Raw genomic sequence first — 19,967 nt, forward strand, 5'->3', positions numbered from 1 at the left:
GGCTTCGGAGGGTGAAAACAGAGCAGATGAATAGGCAGCAGAGTCGCAAGAGAGAGGCACGAGAGCTGAAGCGAAAGCGGGTATGCCAGTGTCCGCAGCGACGACCAATTGGGGGAAAGGAGAGAAACACGGCTCAGATGGGGCCTGACACATCGGCGATAAAGCAAGTTCGGCACGTGCACAGTCAACAACGGCATGTTGTGTAGAAAGCAAGTCACAGCCCAGAATGACGTCGTGTGAGCGTGGTGAAAAGACGATAAATTCAACGACATCCAAAACATCCTGACTGACCAGCCGAGCCGTGCACGACTCAGAAGGCTGGACGTGGTGACCGGTTGCCGTATGCAGGGAGACGGAAGAAAGCGGAGTGGTAATCTTTCTCAACTTGCGACAGGGTTCACCAGCTTTCGTCAGCTGAAACGACAGCATTTCGTCAGCTGAAAAAAAAAACCAGGTCTTAAAATTTTTGACACAAGCGCAGTTATTGCCTCCCGAACTACGACGGTAAGTTTTCCGCTTGGGCGGGCTGGGGTTGACGAAGCATAGGGGAAGCATGTGCCCGCACCTCTAGCAATGGAGGCACAGGTTTAGATGTAGTCAAGATTTATGGCAGGAATCAAAGGAAGCGAAAGCACTCCGTTCAGCCGCCAAGCAGGGCGAGAAAAATAAATTATGGGGTTTTACGTGCCAAAACCAGTTCTGATTATGAGGCACGCCGTAGTGGGGGACTCCGGAAATTTGGACCCCCTGGGGTTCTTTAACGTGCACCTAAATCTAAGTACACGGGTGTTTTCGCAGGCGAGCGCGAGCGTCAACAACAGTCTTCTTTTACGTCTTTTGCTGGCGTCCATATATATCACTACACTAGGTTAAACGTTGAGCTCTCAAGCTTCTCTGTTGCTGCATCTGGTTGAGTCTGAACTACGCTGTCTTTCTTGCCGAAGTTCGCAGTAATAACGTTACTTATGTACCGAAGCAAGTCTTCTACTTCGAACATATTAAATGGAAAACGAGACATCCACCCAATCTTAGCAGTTGCTACAATGGAAACAGCATACGGGTTCCTCGAAAGAAAAGCCTCCCAGTTGAAGAAAAAATTGTCCTGGTCCGGGACTCGAACCAGGGACCACCGCCTTTCCGGGGCAGCCACTCTACCATCTGAGCTAACCAGGTGGCTAGCCGATGGCAGGGCGAAATTGAATTTATCGACAACTAGAAGCAAAGGCAATTGTTTGACGTAATAGTTCAGCGAAAACCCGCTGGGTGAAGGGCAAGTAATTAAATAGAATATGAGACATTCACCCAATTGTAACAGTTGCTACAATGGGTGGATTACCGTCTTCATCCCTTATAAACGTCCGCAAATTTTTAGTTGCTGCTGCTAGTGTCCTTTCATGGTTCCGGATATTTTTATAGCGGAGCTGTGTATGTCCACCGGTTATCCAGCCTGCGCATTACATGGAGCTGGGCAGGCCATGTAAGGCGCAGCATGCATAACCGGTGGACCATTAGAGTTACAGAATGGATACCAAGAGACGGGAAGCACAGTCGAGGGCCGCAGAAAACTAGGCGGAGTGACGAAGTTAGGAAATTTGCAGGGGCAAGTTGGAATCAGCTAGCGCAAGACAAAGGTAATTGGAGATCACAGGGAGAGGCCTTCATGCTGCAGCGGACATAAATATAGGCTGGCGATGATGATGATGTGTATGTCTACCCTCCCATATATTTTTCAATGTACGTGCCTCAAAACTCCCGCGCCCTCTATGAGAAGGCAAAGCAAACCAGCAAGGCAAGAGGAAAGCTAGGAAACGGGCGGCGAATAGCCGCGAAGATCATACCCGAGAGGCTGCCGTAAGCGGCGGGCTCGACAGGAAGGCTACGTTCACACTTGGGAAGCGCGGCAAGCGGGCCGAAAGGCCAAAGCGGCCGGCAAATCTTTTCCGCGCATGTCCAAGTTGTTCACAATTGTTTTGATACCGCTGCGGCCGCCGCTGCGTCTATCGCCCACATGCATCTTTCTGCGTACGTTTGTAGGCGTGGTGGCGCTTATTATCGCGCCATTTTGAGCGGTATGTTTATTCATCGACCGTCATCAACCGATCGTCATTGACCGTCATCAAAAGCGATCATTTCGCGCAACTTTGCGTGTCACTGCGACCTTCGGTAAATTCCTCGTTGGCGTTCCGTAATTCTCCTCACACGGGCACGGTAGCTCTGAGTCGCAGGTTGGTGCCTGTAGGCGTGATTATATTTCTTTAATATCTTGTATTTACTAGTTCTAATAACGTGCCATCATTTCGTATTATTGGCGGCGCCTCCAGGACATCAAAGTGGCAACGGGAACACCAAAGCTAAAACGCAGGCTCGTCCTTGTGTTGGGGCTTGCCGAGGCCTGCGCGTCCTACGCGAGAGCTACGCTCCGGATTCGGCGGCCCCAACATACGGACCGCCCTGCTTCCAGCTTAGATCCCCCCGCAGCCCCCTGGGTGCCCTGGAGATCCGGCGGCAGCTGCTTTATTACAATCTCATGTGTATACTCCGTGTGTCGGTTACATGTGCCCCCTTGGAGCAGTACTGGTGGGAAAAAAAACATCTATCGTCGCAACGAGAAAAGCACCCAGCAACGAAAAAAATTGGCTGTGGCTTAACTCAGTTATGCCTGGGTGTGCGTATCGAGAGGTACGATTAATCTCATTGTTTAGCTTGGTTCTCTCCACGGTTCCATCTTTATCGTTTAGCTTCGTACGTCTGAGTGCTTAGGTTTGCTTGTTACCTCTCGTTAAGTTATGGTTATATTAAAGACTAGACATTTTTAAAGTGTCACGCATTTATTTTGAAAGTCTTCATCGTGTTGTTTCTCAATCGCCACAAAGTCGGCCCGATGTTCGGTGAGGCGGGGGGATAAGGGGTTGTCGTCCAGTGACTTGAACACTATTCGGGTGCTATCCTCATCTGAATCTACTCTTGGCCGCTTCGTACTCACGACGCTTCTCGAGGCGTGCGGCTCGTTTTTCCTCCGTCTCCTCGGCTCGCTACCTCCTCTTGGTTTTGTTCCGACGGCGAAGCCTGGCTTCTTTCAGTCTCTCCGACTCACTTTTCATATCTGCAGACGAATCCCACTGAGCTGCCCCTTCTATGTATACGATGCAACGTCGGCTCCTCCTCTGTTGCAACGTGGTTTCACTGGCTCCTCCTGTGACGTCATGCCAGATGGCGCGGTGAGCGGCACTGCGGCGGTTGCTAGGCAATGGCTCCGCTCGCGGTGAGGCCACCGGCCACAGCGAAACGGCGAGAATGCGGCCAATGTAGCTCTCGCTACAAAAAGCGCCCCGCGACTTCGGCAACATACCGCGCCCGTGCGAAGAGAATTACGGAGCGCCAACGAGGAATCTGCCCAGCTTTTGTCTCCCATGGAAGTGGGAGAAGAAATGAATTTTATACTTCTGCCTACTTGTTTCCTAGAATGGACAATGAACAAACGGAAGAAACGGACACGTACCTCGGAAGCGGCGGTGGTGGGTTCACCCGGCTTTGCAATAGCGCGAGAAGTTGTGTCACGCCAAAGCTTCGTTACGGCACCTCCGGTCGCGCGAGGTTGAATACTACCGCAAGTATTACTGACAGTACGTTTTAGTACCACTCTTGTCGTAGAGCAAGGTGTAGTTCTTGATCGCGTCGATCAGCATTGCAGCCTATACTTTTGGAGCCATGCTCAATTTTACGACCGGATGTTTACACGCTATAGTACTGCTTCCAGTCGAGCGGAATGACTTTCCGCCGCGTTTCCCCTTCGCCATGGCGAAAAAATCGGTCCGAGACCGATTTGGCTCGCCGCCTCGTTTTCCGCCCATTTTGCCGACTAGGCGAGCGTATTTTACGAAGTTTTTGCCGCTTCCGCCTGCTTCGAGACCAAGTGTGAACGTAGCCGAAGAGGGTTTCCGCGAAGCGGAGAAGCGGCGAAGCGACGCAGGCACAGTCACAATCTTTATGACAGTGAACAAGGGAGCACGTGCCACAAATTACACGCAGAACACTCTAACAAGCAGCTAGCGCACTTTCATAGTTAGTGAACTCAGCGGACGCACTCTCTCGTCGTCTGCTACCGCCGCCACCGCATGGAATCTGTGTAAATGACGTAGCGTGTGGTCTTATGCTCATGCACATTGATTACGGCCTCGCATGAGGCTTTCACAGACGATGCGCGAGTGAGGTCAGGGAGTGGATCCACAAAACCTATTAACTACGATAGTGCTCCAGCCACTCGCCAGAGTGTTCTGCGTGTACCGTGCGGCACGCGCTACCGTGTTCACTGTCATAATGATGGTGACTGTACAACGCCAGTAATTTGCACGAGCACAGGGGTGGATATACTTAATTTCAGAGAGACTTTCCGTACAGACATTTCGGATTCAGTTGTGCGGAGTGCGACAGACTGTGGTTCGTGAACGATGTGTTGGCGATTGGTAACTTTGAAGATGTCGCGAAGCGTGAACGTAATGCGATTTTGACAGCTACCCCAGCTCCTGACTTAGCCAGCTGCTCGGTTTGGCTGCGCTGAGGGAGCGCTAATGGCCGTAATGCGCATCGATCATTTGGTGCGACAAGTGGTTGCTCACAAGAAAATTGCTGCATTTCCGCGCCATGCGCAAAGAACCGAATAGGCAGTTATTATATTGCGTGCGTTGGTATGGGGAGGCCGCGCGTAATGCCTACAGCCGAAGAACCGCTCCACTGGTAGCCCACATTCACAGAGTGGAATGGCTGCGATGTTTTGGCGTGCTTTTATTTTCTTACAAATACCATGCACCAAACTTTCACTTGTGCATTAACATATTTTTGTTGCGCTAGTCCATTCGCCGCCCTTTTCTTTTCTTGAAACTTGTTCGATCTGCGCAGTGCCACTTCCTCTTGTGATCCCCACTTATTGCTTTCTCGATGATCCCTAGACGCCTGCTCACGCTCCTCTGTAGCTGGCATTTTCCTTCTACCTCCCCTCGTCTCAGAAAGCACGCCTAGAGACGTCAAACGACAGCGCTCATTTTCTTTTCAGTCTCTCCTTTTACAGCCAGCCACCATCGACAACTACGTGACGTCACTCTACGAATCCGGTAAAACTAACCTGCCGAGGATGACGAGGCCGCCTTTCACGATGATAGGTCCTCGTATCGTAACGTTGGTCAGCCTTTCTGAGTCATCTTATCCTTCTTTATAACCTTACTTGCACAAATAATGCACTGGGTGGAACGATTAACAAAACCCGCCGTGGTTGCTCACTGGCTATGGTGTTGGGCTGCTGAGCACGAGGTCGCGGGATCAAATCCCGGCAGCGGCGGCCGCATTTCGATGGGGGCGAAATGCGAAAACACCCGTGTACTTAGATTTAGGTGCACGTTAAAGAACCCCAGGTGGTCCAAATTTCCGGAGTCCCCCACTACGGCGTGCCTCATAATCAGAACTGGTTTTGGCACGTAAAACCCCATAATTTAATTTTTTTAACGATTAACAAATGAAAGGAGGACAAACGGTTTGACCACGTTACTCCTTCTTTGGCTGCCCGTGAGGTAACGCCTAAGTGATGATAAACCAAGTGTTAGTCTAGATAGGTCAATGAAATTGGAAGCATGCCGAGTGTTCACTTTTATGTCCCGATACTATAAGCTTATTCTTCTAAGGGCGACGCCGGAGCTCGCGGAAATCGTGAACTTCGCAAAACTCGGGCCTTCATGCATAACACTCCTACTAGAGCATAGCTCGGAAAATGTGGAGTGCATTGTATTCGAAACAAAGTAAAGACTTATCTTTCAACATTTTAAGGACCTGCTTTGCACCACCTAAGCTCACACTTTGTAACCAATGATCTAACACTGATGTATGGGCGCTGGGGTATTGCCGGGAAATGAGTTTCTCTTCCAGACGAATCAACTATATATATTGAAATTGCTGTTTGTAATGAGCACTTTCTCAACCGCAACTGATTAAATGCTGCTCGTCATTGTACTTTGCATTTACTCTTAGTAAATTTGAGCGAGAAAGTGTGCGTAAATGTTTTTGTTATTACGCATAGACGTTTCTGTAAGCAGTTTGCAGAACAGTGAAATGAGATTTTAATCTACTACAGAAGCGAAACGCGGGAAATAACGTTTACTTTTCGTAAACAATAGAAGCTGCAGACACTCGAGCATGCTCCATCAATGCTTACATTACTTCCCGCAAGTTAAGCAGCGCATCATCGGCTCGTGTTCGTGCCAGTGCTCTCAGCCACGTCACCCGCAGCACCGAATACGTTTTACGTCTGCCCACTTGACGCTGAACGATATCATGGTGATAACTTTCGGTGATTCCCACGAACGAACTACTCAATCTCGCAGGCAAACTCGCGTGGGAAGACGTGATATGCACTCGATTCCATGCCGTGTCCGAAACGAGAGTTTCAAAGTGAGAAAAACAGGCCACTCGGGACGCTTTTGCCTGGGGACGAAACACGAGAATTCACTCTCCTTTGGAATCTGTTTCACTTGCTAGCAAACGATGACCGATCACCGAATTTTCCAATCGATGACGCTAGAAATACTCCGTTTGCACATCTCGCGAATCGATATTAGGTGTGAGATGCGCGGAGAAAAGCGATGTAAGTTTTCCTGCTTTGAACACAGCGTGGGAATTTTGTTTGTTTGCTCTGTAATGGTAAACGAGATAAGGAGAGAGCTGGAGACTCTCTTAATAACGTTCTTAAGAAACGATCGAGTGCAGAATGAAGTAGATTGATCAGCGGCGACACCCGCGTGTGAAAGAGTGACGAGGCATCGAAAACGCCTTTTCACGCTGCTGCACGCGGGAGCCATGCGATTGCTTCAATCGATCACAGCGGGGTGTCACAGGGTTGCGACCCAAAAGCGAGGAACAAGCAAATAGGGGCCCAGGGAAGTCGTGCAGTGAGGCCAACTCGCCATCCAACCTAAAGAAAGATTTAGTGAGCCGAATTTTCCTTCTCACTTTTTTGTTCTCCTTCAGTTGCGGATGTGAAAGGCGACAGGAGACGTGAACAGAACCGGGCAGCTTGCCTGCGCGGGAATAAGTGCGATTCCGTTCGCTTCAGAGGCCCAGATGATGCATGGCAGTCAATCACCGTCCGTGTGGCGCTTCGGGGACTCGATGGGATCACGACGCTACCGCGGTGAATGTCTCTTGGTGTGGCACATAGTATATAAGCAACGCTCTTGTTGGGCCCAGTGAGCACGTCGTTCTATGACAGTTCTTACTCTTTAGGCTTAGTGGTTTATTTTATAGACCTGCTCTAACCGTACAGCCACGCCTACAAAGAGCCGTAATCGAGAGTCTTTTTTCTTGAGCCGCCGTGTTTATTTCAGTGCATTGCAGAGGAATACATACAGTTTTTCACCATCAGCACTGAGCTTTTCGTTGTATACAATTTAAGGCGAGGAGGAGTAGGACACCGAGCAAAGAAATGAAGAAGTCAGGAACGTTAGCCATGGAAGGCCAACATAGAGGAAAACGCATGGACTAGGCGAGTCGACACAACGTTTGCGCATATTAGAAAGGGTGTGCGAATATTAAAAATTTGGAATACGAATCGAACAGCTTATGCTAACCGAGTCACGCTCAATTCGATAATTCAATAGTTACCTATGACAACTCATGTAGGTAAGGCTACATTAAAGTTATACATTACCCAACTGACAGAGCGCTCCAGGGAAATGTTGTAGCAGAAGAATGTACTTTTTTTGTTTATTGCAGAAAATCGTTTAATGTATGCATGGTTTTCCACAGCATATTTGATGAATCACTCTTTCAGTTTTTGGAACGTGCTATTTCCTGTATTTAAATTCATCGTAACAGTTGTATCCAATACGCATTTTGCTGCACATCAGTGTATGCAATATAGACGGTGATTATTTTTGTTTCTTTTAGGGAATGTTCTCAGGTCTATCGTCTTATGGTACTTGCATATCGACTTCGCAGTGTTGTATGTGTAAAAATGCTATGTAAACTGCGTTGGAGGCATCCCTTCCAACCTTCTATCGCATTGTCATGAAAGTAAATACATTTAAGTTCACAGCTGAATTATCCATCGCCTTCGGATATAATGTCGTCCGTTTCAGCTCTGTCTAAAACAACCCGGCTTGGTTGTTTTGATTTCTACCAGGCCTTCTCACAGTGGAATGCAAAAGCTAAAAAGAGTAAGAAAAGTTGACAAAATTTCTTTGCATGGCGATTCTAGACAAGTTCATGCTTCCGCTAAGAAACATGGCAAACGCTGCTTCCCTTATAGCGCATCTGGTTCGGCATTCTAAGGATGCTGTTTAAGACAAGCCCTGGTCAACTGGGACAGATAGATGGTGATGCAATTATTAATATAATGGTCTACGAAAAAGTCAGAATACGAATCAAAATCCTTGTAATTTCTTCAGCAATGCTACAAAACACTTTGCGAGGAAGTTTCTAGCCCGACGCAGATCTACTTCTACAGGATAGTTGCATTAGCATGCGGCAAACATCTTTCAGTGCTATCACACACATTGCATCAAGATCTTCTGATTCAAAATATATTTTAGTAATATTTCTCAGCCTCGTCCACCGTGTCACGGTCAGCAGTTCCCATTCAATGAGCCTCGAAACGACTGAAAAAAAGAGAAAGTTTTCTTTTTATTTCAGTCGTCTTTCAAAAAGAAAGCCCATCGGAGAGCGTGCCCCTGAAAGAGGCCGACAACTACATGTGTTCCGTGCATCCATAAATTACTACCAGCTCAGCACAAGACGAGGCGGCCTCATTAATAGAGGACGCATTATTCATCCGCGACACCATGGGGTAGGCAAGTGCTTAGGCCGCGCCGAGGTGGCCTTTCGCACCACACTAATGGCAACCTCCCCCTTTCCGCCCTTTTTACTACACAGGTCAGACAAAACGGACAGCGCCAGCCGCCGCGTCACATGGCGAAAGCGCGAGAACCCGAGGTGGAACGGCTCCTGTTCCTTGGGAGGCGACCACAACTTTAGCCTACGTTCTTTTTTGTGTTAGCAGCACCGTCATGCAGGATGTGGTCCAAAGTGCCACAACCTGCGTGCGTTAATTTGTACAGCTTTGAGGCTCTTTTGTGTACCTTTTCGAGTTTTTTTTTCTGTACGCGCGGTGGTTTGCGTCCTCTAACATAAGGTATGCAAGATCTAAACCTCCCTATTTGCTGGTAGACGCGGGGACAAATATGGATACTGCCCCTCCCTCTACGAAGGCTCTGACGGCACTGGCCTACTGCCAGTCGGTACGGTGATTTCTGTGAGTTACCTACGACAGTTCATTTAGGTGAGCTTACATTAAACTTAAACATTACCCAACTGACAAGGCGTTCCCGAGAAAGATCGAAACCCTTTGTAGTTCCCGATCGAGGAAACCCACAATCGTCCATACTCTCCCCCTCCTATTTAATGTGGGAATGCGTAAACTGGCACTGGAACTGGATGCGAAGCAAGCCCTAGGGAGTGCCATTTTCGCTGACGATATTACACTGTGGACAAATCGGAGATCCTACGGGGACAAGCAGGAGCTTCTCTAGTGGGCAATCCAACAGGTCGAGACCTTCCCGCAAGGGGCCGGCATGACATGTGCCCCAGAGAAGTTCGAATTTATTCGACTAAGAGCAAAGTACGTGAGACGAGAAAATCACCCTAGTTTCGAACTGTTCTTGGACGGGGGCTGTGTAAGAGAGGTGAATAAACTGCGCGTCCTCTGATTATGGATCCAAAAAAAACACGGCTGGAGTAGCTCACACGCTCCGCCTCCTCAAAGGTACTACACGTGACGTAGCTAAGATGATCCGTAGCGTTACGCGAACCCGCGAGGGCTTCTCTGAAGAAGAAACGATCCGACTGATGCACGCCTTTGTCATCAGTAGGATTACGTATGCACTCTCCTTCCAAATCATTACCAAGCAGGAGCTCAAGCAGCTTGCAGTCATCATTCGGCGGGCATTTAAAGTTGCTCTAGGGCTCCCGGAAAATACCAGTACAGAACGTTTCGAGAAACTGGGAATCCATAATACCTTTGAGGAATATGCAACGGCCACCCTCATCGCGCAAAAGGAACGGCTGTTTGAATCAACGCAGGGTCGGGCCATATTAACCAAACTCGGCTTTGCACTCCGCCCCCAGTTCAGTGCAGAAGGGACAGTGCAGATTACCGAGGAAGTCAGGCAGCAAATGATGGTGTCCCCAATTCCGAAGAATATGAATCCGAGATGTCATGCAGGGCGCCGGAAGGCCCGAGCGAGAACCTTGCACCAGAGCTTTAGAGGACAACCGGACGTGCACTACACAGACGCGAGTCAAACGGACAGGGACAATTATACAATGGTAGCCACGAACCACAATCGTGTGATAGCTGCATCGGTCAGGGCAAACCCTGTCAGCACAGCAGAAACCACGGCGAATGCACTTGCAATTAGGGACGCGGAGAATAGGGACGTATCTGCGGCCATACTCACAGACTCACAAACTGCCTGTCACCTGTATCTCTCCGGGACGGCGCCGCGCTTAGTATAGAGTCAAATTACCGGACTACACAACCTCACTTGGCGCCCCGCACTAGAGGGCATGGAGGGTAACACAAGGGCGGACTGGCTAGCTCGCGTACTATGCATCCGAGCTGCGGACCAACCTAGTGATGAGCCCCCCTTTACACCGCGCAACATTCTCGAACACCAAAGACACGAGCGGAGGCAATATGGACGCTCTCACACAAAGTTAGACAGTCAACAAGTGAGGAATTGGCGCGGACTTCAAACACACACGTACCCAAACCTACATACACTTAGCCGTATTCACCAAACACGATACACAGACGAATGCCCGTGGTGCAGGGACACGCCAACGTTACCGCACATCACGTGGATATGCCCAAACAAACGGACACATATAAACTCCACGCAACTAAAAGCAAGAGCTTTTAACAGGCAGTGGGAGGCGCGGCTTGCGGGCGAGGATCAGGACAGCCAACTGGCTCTCCTGGACCAAGCCCAGCGAGCCGCTTGCGCCAGTGGAGCCCTGGACTAGCGGCCCCAACCACGGGACCTCAAAGTTTGTGGTATTCATTAAAGTTTCTCTCTCTCTCTCTCTGTCGTGCGCTCCGATGGACGCACCTTCGATTTCAGCTTCTCAGTCAGTAGCTGCGCCCGGCTCCTTTGGCATTGGTCTTGTAAGGAGCAGAGATGCGACATCCTCAAACGAGCAGGGATCGCCCCCATTGAGCTGACACCAGTTAGTCAAAGACCTCAGCTACCACGCAAAATTGCTTTTCCAAACATACCAAAAAATGTCGCAGTTTCGCCTGAAATGCGAAGCATCAATTGCGATAGCAAATTGGTAGAGAGCTATTCGGAGTAGGGATAGTAGAGTAGTTTTATCGGCCGCATAAACTTGGACACATTCGCTTTCTAACTGAATTTACAAGCGTGGTGTCATCGCGCACAAGCAAACATTAATAGATCACACTGAATGACCGCAGACAACGACTCTCAAAACGCTGCCGCGGCCACTGCAGCGGGCGAAGAATCGTGCGGTCTATCGCTTCAACGGAAACTGAGCGGCAAATGGACAGCGCATAAAGGTCAGAGCCGTGTGGAGACACGGCCGGGATCGACCTGGCGCGCGCGCTCGCTCGCTTCTTAAGAAGCGAGTGCGCGCGCCAGTCGAGCCCGGCCGTGGTGGAGATAAAGAGACGGTGCGGGCGACGGCCACCACAGCCAGTGCAAGCGTATTTGTTGGCAGAAGTAGAAGCTGCTCCCCCCGTCCCTCCCGCGCTGCCTCCCCGCTTTTTTTTTTTTTGCTTTCGCGTGGGAGATTGCGTTGCCAGTTCTCCTTGCTCTGGGTTGCAAGATAAGCATTTGGTGCCGTAGCACAGCGTCGCCCCGCCTCCCTCCCCCCCCTAACCACCATGGCCTTTTGGGCGACAATCGCGTTTGCTTTCCGCCGTGCGTTGGCTCTCCGTGATAGCGCGCGTCCCCCGCGCGCTTTTACTCGCGCATACGTCGCGCGGCGACGATTTTATCGCCCTTGAAATCTATACGGAACCTCACGGCGACAGCGACGCCGACGGCAGAAATCCTGTTGAAGTGTCCATATAATTGCTATCGCAATAAAAGATATGACGCCTCACCTGCACGATGGTCGACGTCGATCAAGCGCAAGCAAAACATCACCACAGAGACAGAAATTGCATTACGATATGCACGGATGCCACACGCTCTAACATATGGTCATACGCGTATGCAATATATACACTCGGACAGACAGCACCAATCGCCCAAACAGCTGGGCCGTTTTCCGAAACTCCAAACATAGACACTCTAGAAACTCCCGCTATAATATATGCCACACAAGAAGCCTCTCTACTCACTAAGCACCAGTACAATAACATCAACATTTATACCAACTCCAGCAAAGCCATTCGCAACATACAACACCGACTTCTGGAAACCAACCTACATGACATTCTAACAGAATCCTGTAACCGCATCCCGAACAATACAATCACCCTGCGTTGGCTACCTGGTCATGCTGGGATCTAGGGAAATGAGTTGGTACATCAACGTGCAGGTGAAATTAACCTTCGGGCGCCCACGAATCCCTGGTCAAACCTAACGACAGTGGAAGAAGCCGCCACGTGCAAAAAGCAAATCACTGAACACTACAAGAACATCAGGTAAAACCGCACTCACCCTCACCCTTCACTAAACACGGAACAAGCACATGTCCTTCGCAAAGTTCAGACTAACATTCTCACCCCAATCATGGCGTAGCACAGCTCACTGCCGCAACTGTCCGGACATAAGCGCAGATACAGAACACATCTGTACTCATGTAACACTGCCATTACCTCTACTTCTTTCCGTTACCCTCATCCTCCTTCCTGGAGTGCTTGGCTTCACTCGGACTCGGCGGATCATGAGCGGGCCTTAGCGGAGCAAGCGCTCTTCTTTACTGGGCCTTAGTTTGGTTTTGTTTGGTTTGGTGCTGGCCTTAAATAAAGTTTCTTCCTCCTCCTTTGGACCTCCACGCAAGTACGCGAACGAGGCCGAGGCACGTGATTCGAGAAATGATACAATGTAACGTGAAAACAATAATATCATTACGTGTCGAAAAACCAGTCATCATCCGGAAGACGTCGAAGTGCTTTCGCAATGAGGCACGTAAGGATACCTATATATACTCCATCTCACAAGCAGTTTTCAGCCCTGCCGAAGGTACGAGGCGTACAGGGTATAATGTATAAGAGTCTATAAGTATGCGAGTAATGTATACTAGTGCAGGTGTTTTCGTCTATCCTTGAGCAGTGGTTTATAGTTCCGGGCGTAACTGTCTGATTATTGGCTACCCTACAAAGCTTTATTTTTGCTCGCTACATGATACGGTACAGTGATACGTGACAAGTTAGGACTTTTGCGCATGCACGTCGTATACCGAGAATTACTATGGTAGTTACCGCCGGTAACCGTAATAGCTACCCTAACCTTCGCAACATGGCAGTGCCCACACAGCACCGACCACCCGCTTCGATCCGAATTCGTGCTTGTTACTGGCTCTCCGCCCTGTCAGCAAGAAACACGTGGCAGAATCTGTCATCGCTAAGTCTCATCTCAAGCTGAGGTGAAATAATTTCGTGTGTTTTGTCGTAATTATTAAGATAGGCTGTTTGTTTTCACGCTGCTAGGACTACAGACACGGCACCAAGCCGTAAAACTGGTTTAATTTCTAGTTAGCAGGTGGCGCCACAGCATTAACAGTGCGGATGCGTTGGTGATGCGGAACGTTATAAAAGCCTAATTGTTCACTGTGTAAAAGCGTTTATTGCACGCAAGCGTTAGAGGCGACCGTTGGGTCAGTTCCGGGAACTGCGGGCGCGAGCGGCGTAGTCCGAGCGATGCGCTGGAGAACCTGACCCACTAGACAGCGCTGGTAAGGATGCCCCACTGCATCGTCCCTCTTCTTCACTACAGTTACCCCGGGGAAGAAAAAGGGAGCCGTCCGGCGACCTAACAGTTCGTCACTATTAGTGGATCGTAATACGGCTCGAGGCACTCGATGTTGACAATGTCGCGTCCGCGATGGCGCATGTCCGACGATGGTTCAACGGGCTCAGTCACATAGTGGATGGGTGATGCACGCTCGACGATGCGGTAGGGACCTTCATACTTAGACATTAACTTGGAAGACAGACCAGATGCAGCGGAAGGAACTGAGAACCACACAAGCGCTCCAGTAAGAAAGGTGGGCGCAGAGGTGGTGTCACCGCGAGTGTTCTTCTGGCGCTCTTGGTCATTGGAGGTAAAGGCCCGGGCGAGGTCGCGGCACTCTTCAGCATGTCTCACCGTATCAGAAATGGGCGCACATTCAGATGCGTTGGGCCGGTATGGTAGCATTGTGTCGATGGTGTGCGATGGGTGCCGGCCGTACAATAAGAAATATGGTGAAAAACCAGTGGTGCTCTGCGTAGCGGTATTGTACGCGTAGGTGACGCAGGGCAGAATGGCGTCCCAGTTCGTGTGGTCGGAGGAGACTTACATTGAGAGCATGTCGCCGAGCGTACGGTTTAATCGTTCCGTGAGTCCATTAGTTTGAGGATGGTAAGCCGTTGTTGTGCAATGAACAACGTGGCACTCTTTGAGAACAGCTTCAACTACTTCGGAGAGGAAGACACGTCCGCGGTCACTGAGCAGCTCCTGGGGTGGCCCATGACGTAGGATGAATCGACGAAGCAGGAAGGAGGCAACGTCACACGCAGTAGCTGCCGGAAGCGCCGCAGTTTCAGCGTATCGTTTAAGGTGGTCAACTGCCACAATGGCCCAGCTGTTTCCAGCCGATGTCATGAGAAGGGGACCGTACAAATTGATACCGACGCGCCCGAAGGGCCGGGTGGGGCAAGGCAAAGGCTGCAGCCCAGCTGGCGAGAGGCGGGGCGAAGATTTCCGGCGCTGGCAATCGGGACAAGAGCGTACGAACTTTTGAGCGTAGCTGTACATCCCTCGCCAGTAGTACCGCTGTTGAAGGCGCTGGTAAGTCTTGAAAACGCCAGAGTGGGCACACTGGGGATCGGCATGGAAAGCTGCGCATATTTCTGAACGCAGGCTGCGAGGCACTACTAACAACCACTGGTGGCCGTCGGAGCTGTAATTGCCCCGGTGAAGCAGGTCGTCGCGAATGGCGAAATGGGGAGCTTGACGGCGCAACGCGCGGTTAGGTGACCTGGTCGATGGACCAGAGAGCCAGCCTATAATCGACGCAATCCAGGGGTCCTTGCGCTGCTCGGAAGCGATGGTGCGAAGGTCGATGGAAGACACAGTCAACCGAGATATATTGTTGTCAGCCAAGGGAGAGCGCGAGAGGGCATCGGCGTCCGAGTGGTGTCGTCCACTGCGGTAGAGTACGCGGATGTCGTAGTCTTGCAGCCGAAGGGCCCAACGTGCAAGACGGCCGGACGGATCTCTCAACGACGCCAGCCAACATAGTGCGTGGTGGTCCGTGATGACATCAAATGGGCGACCATACAAATATGGCCCGAACTTAGTAAGAGCCCAGATGATCGCGAGACATTCTTTTTCTGTCACGTTTTAATTATTCTCGGCTTTCGTAAGCGTTCGGCTGGCATAGGCAATGACATACTCAGGGAACCCTTGCTTGCGTTGCGCGAGGACAGCGCCAAGGCCAACACCACTGGCATCTGTGTGGACCTCTGTAGGGGCCGTCGGGTCGTAGTGGCGCCAAATTGGGGGGGGGGGGAAGTCAGCAAACGACGAAGACTCATGAACGCCTCGTCGCACTCTAATGACCACGAGGTGAGGAGCCCGTTGCTCCCTAGGAGCTTCGTCAGGGGCGATATGATGGCGGCGAAATTCCGAATGAGGCGTCTGAAGTATGAGCATAGACCGATGAAACTGCGCAATTCTTTGATGGACGTTGGCTTGGGGAATTCGGCAACGGCGCGAAGTTTGTCGGGGTCGTGGAGAATTCCGTCCTTGGATAGGACATAGACAAGTATTGTGAGTTGCCGCGCAGCAAATCGGCATTTATTTATGTTTAATTGTACGTAGGCCGGCGTTCGATAAACACGTCAAACACGCCGGAGGCGTTCGAGGTGCGTGGTGAAGTCGGGCGCGAAAACTACAATGTCGTCAAGATAACACAAACAAGTGTGCCACTTTAAGCCTCGCAGAACTGTGTCCATCATGTGCTAGAATGTCGCGGGCGCATTACAGAGTCCAAAAGGCATGACGTTAAACTCGTATAAGCCATCGGGCGTGATGAAGGCTGTTTTCGGCCGATCTACTTCTTCCATAGGCAGTTGCCAATACCCGGAGCGCAAATCCAGAGATGAAAAGAACTCGGCTCCTTGCAGGCAGTCAATTGCGTCGTCTGCATGGCAGGGGATAGAGGTCCTTGCGAGTGATCTTGTTGAGCCGGCGATAATCGACGCAAAACCTTACGGAGCCGTCCTTTATAACAAGGACGACAGGAGAAGCCCATGGACTTTTCGAGGGTCGAATTACTTCGCGCCGAAGCATCGTCGATTTGCTCGTTAATCGCTTGACGCTCGCTGGCAGAAACGCGATACGGGCGCTGTCGCAATGGTGGGTGAGAGCCAGTGTCGATGGGGTGCGTTACAGTTGAAGTCCGACCTAATGAAGCTTGCCCCACGTCGAAAGACGAACGAAATTCATCCAGGCGGGACAGCAGCTGGGAACGCTGCGCCGCTGTAAGGGTCCCAGCGATGGAGGAACCAAATACATCTCTGGGCAATGTGTCAGATGTAGAAACATCACTGAGCGTACGGTAGGTTGCGCAATTCGGGTAGTCGGGCACGTCGATAACTTTCACGTCGTCGATGGCTTCCACGGTACCAACAGATTCTCGTCGGAGCAGCGTGACAGGGTATGGGCACGGGTTGCAAACGAAAATTGTGCTAGTATCCTTGATGATGTCCATGGTCACAAAAGGTAGCAACAGGCCCTTCCTTGCGAGGAAACGGCCAGACGGCGAAAGAAATGCAATGGCGTCCGAGAGGCCACTGCAGTGCATGGACACGATCATTGAGGCGTTGGGAGCAACCTGAGTGTCGGCTTCGACGATCAGTTTCCTGGAAAGCGGCGGAGCGTCAGTGGGCGTCAAATCTAGCAGCGGCGACAGTTCTATTTCGGCCCGTGCGCAATCGATAACGGCATTGTGGCGTGAGAGAAAATCCCAGCCGAGGATGACATCGTGAGAACAGGAGGAAAGGATGAATTCTATAGCGTATACAACGTCCTAAATCTCTACACGAGCAGTGCAAGACGCCAAGGGTTGAATGTGCTGAGCACTGGGTGTACGAAGGTATAGTCCGGACAGGGGTGTCGTGACTTTCCGAAGTAAGCGGCAAAGTGTAGCGTCCATAACACATATGGCTGCTCCTGTGTCCACGAGTGCAGACACGCGGACACCGTCGACAAACACGTCTATCACATTGGATGGGCTGCAATGAGGACTTGTGCAGTTCGACGTTGTCGCAGCCCTTGCCTCTTGGACTGCGACTGTTAGTTTTCCTCATCCCGAAGGCCGGCACGAGGCCGCATCGGCGATAGCGAGCGCCGGCGCGGAGATGGGGAACGGCGGATGTTCGGCGGCGCGCGGTATGTTGGTGACACACCGGAAGCTGGGTCGTAATATGGACGGGGCGAACGGTTGGTCATGGATGATGCGACGCTGGGCGGCTGCGCGCGATTACAGAAACGGGCCACGTGACCGGCGTAGCCGCAGGCAAAGCATATAAGCTTGTTGTCAGATGTACGCCACCGGTTTGTTGTGGCTGTCTCGTTCACGTCGGAGCACGCCCTGCATGGAGCTGCTGGTGAAAGGGCTGCACTAGAGGCCTAGTCATGACGTCGGCATAAGTGAGGGGCACATGAGCAGAGAGAATGGGCGGGGCCTCACGACGACTTCAGCGTAGCTGAGCGGTGCTAGTGCCGGAGCCAGTTGGGGTGGTGCCACGACCTCGGTGTAGCTCAGTGGCACAGGCGCAGGAACATGGTGGCGTTGGTCGGGAAAGACCTCGGCGATTTCTTGCTCGATGGCGCGGCAGAGCGGAGGCACGATAGTCGAAGCGGGCTGTGGGACATGCGGCGGCGGAACAAAGGGTACCAAGGAGAGTTGTCGTGCTACCTCCTCCCGAATGAAAGCTTTCATGTGCGCAAGCAGTGCGGTCTGGTCGTGGGTGGTAGCCACACCAGCGATGTGATCGTCGCGTGATGAAGACCGACGAGTTAACGAACGCTGCCTGCGCAGCTCCTCGTAACTTTGGCATAACGTAACGATCTCTTTGACGGATTGCGGGTTTTTAGCGAGCAGCATGTTGAAAGCGGTGTCCTCGATTCTTTTCATGACATTTCTGATTCTGTCTGATTCCGACATAGTCGCGTCCACGCGCTTACACAAGTCCACAATATCTTCGATGTAGCTAGTGAAGGACTCTCCCGGCTGTTGGGCTCGTTCTCGCAAGTGGGATTCTGCTCGCACCTTGCGCGAAGCAGGACGACCAAACACACCAATGAGGTCCTGAACGCGGACCAGGTCGGAATTTCCGTCTCGTGGTTGTTGCACCAGAGGCTTGCCACGCCTTCGAGGTAAATGAGCACGTTGCTTAGTTTCGCGGCATCGTACCATTTATTGATGACGCTTATTCGCTCATACGTGGACAGCCAGTCCTCCACGTCGTGGTCGTCTGTGCCGTTGAAAACAGGAGGATCCTTGTCGCGAGGTAGACCAGAGCACACGACGGATGGTGTAGGAGGCGTTTGCTGGGACGTCGGCTGAGATGCGTCCTGAGACATGGTTGAAGAGAGGGTACGGGATCGAAGCTCCAGGATGCGTTCGAGCGTAGCACTCTCCACCACTTGTAAAGGCGTTTATTGCACGCAAGCGTTAGAGCCGACCGTTGGATCAGTTCAGGGAACTGCGGGCGCGAGCGGAGTGGTCCGAGCGATGCGCTGGAGAGCCTGACCCACTAGACAGCGCTGGTAAGGATGCCCCACTGCATCGTCCCTCTTCTTCACTACAACTGAATCATTAATTTACTACCCCGCTCTAGCATGGTACGGGATGATGGTAGCGAGCAAACGCCAAGTAAACGCCGAGCAGACGCTGTGGCGCAGGTGAACATTTGTAAGGGCCTTCGCCCGTACTACTTGCTAAGGAGGCTGCGAGGTAACTGCAGCGAAAGCGTACGGGAAAAGTGAAGCCCTTCTGTCGAATGCATGTAAACGCAGCTTTGGTTACGGTGTCAAAACATTTTTTGCGGCAATCCACCAACCATGGAGCATGTAACAGGATGACAAGCAGACGCTGAGCAGAAGACGTGGCACGGATGAGCACATCTCGAGGGCCATTCGGCCCTCCTAACAGCTAATCATTTGCGTAGCTTCCACATTGCTGACAACAGCTTGTGAGATGGAGTATAGGTGCCCTTGACAGTTTTTTTAGGCCAGAAGAAAGGAAAAAAAAGAAAAGGCGAGAAATAATGATGGAATCATGCATACGCGGAGTCCGCTCTGCGCGTCTTTCATTTATTAGGAGGATTACTTTTTTTCTCTGAACACAACGAGGGACATCTGTAGAAGTTTGATAATGCGATTACTTCTCCTGTGCTTGTATCTTGTCTTTAAGGAACCGCATAATTTATCAGTATCGGAAAATGAACACACTCAGGAAGAAATGTTCGCGGAAGGAAGCGAAAAACACGAACAATACAGCGCTACAAGAAAACCAACGAATGAGTGAATAGCGTGTGAACCTAAGTGGGGGTGTTGTACTGATCCTCCTGCTTTTTTGTTATTCGCCATTAAGCAATCGAGTAAGCTACGCAGTGTTCGCTGAGCTGAACACCAAGACGCTGAGAATTGGGACGAAAGTGGCAGCTGCGAAGCCTGTTGCAG

Source organism: Dermacentor silvarum, chromosome 6, assembly GCF_013339745.2.
Source record: "Dermacentor silvarum isolate Dsil-2018 chromosome 6, BIME_Dsil_1.4, whole genome shotgun sequence".
NCBI classification, from domain to species: domain Eukaryota; kingdom Metazoa; phylum Arthropoda; class Arachnida; order Ixodida; family Ixodidae; genus Dermacentor; species Dermacentor silvarum.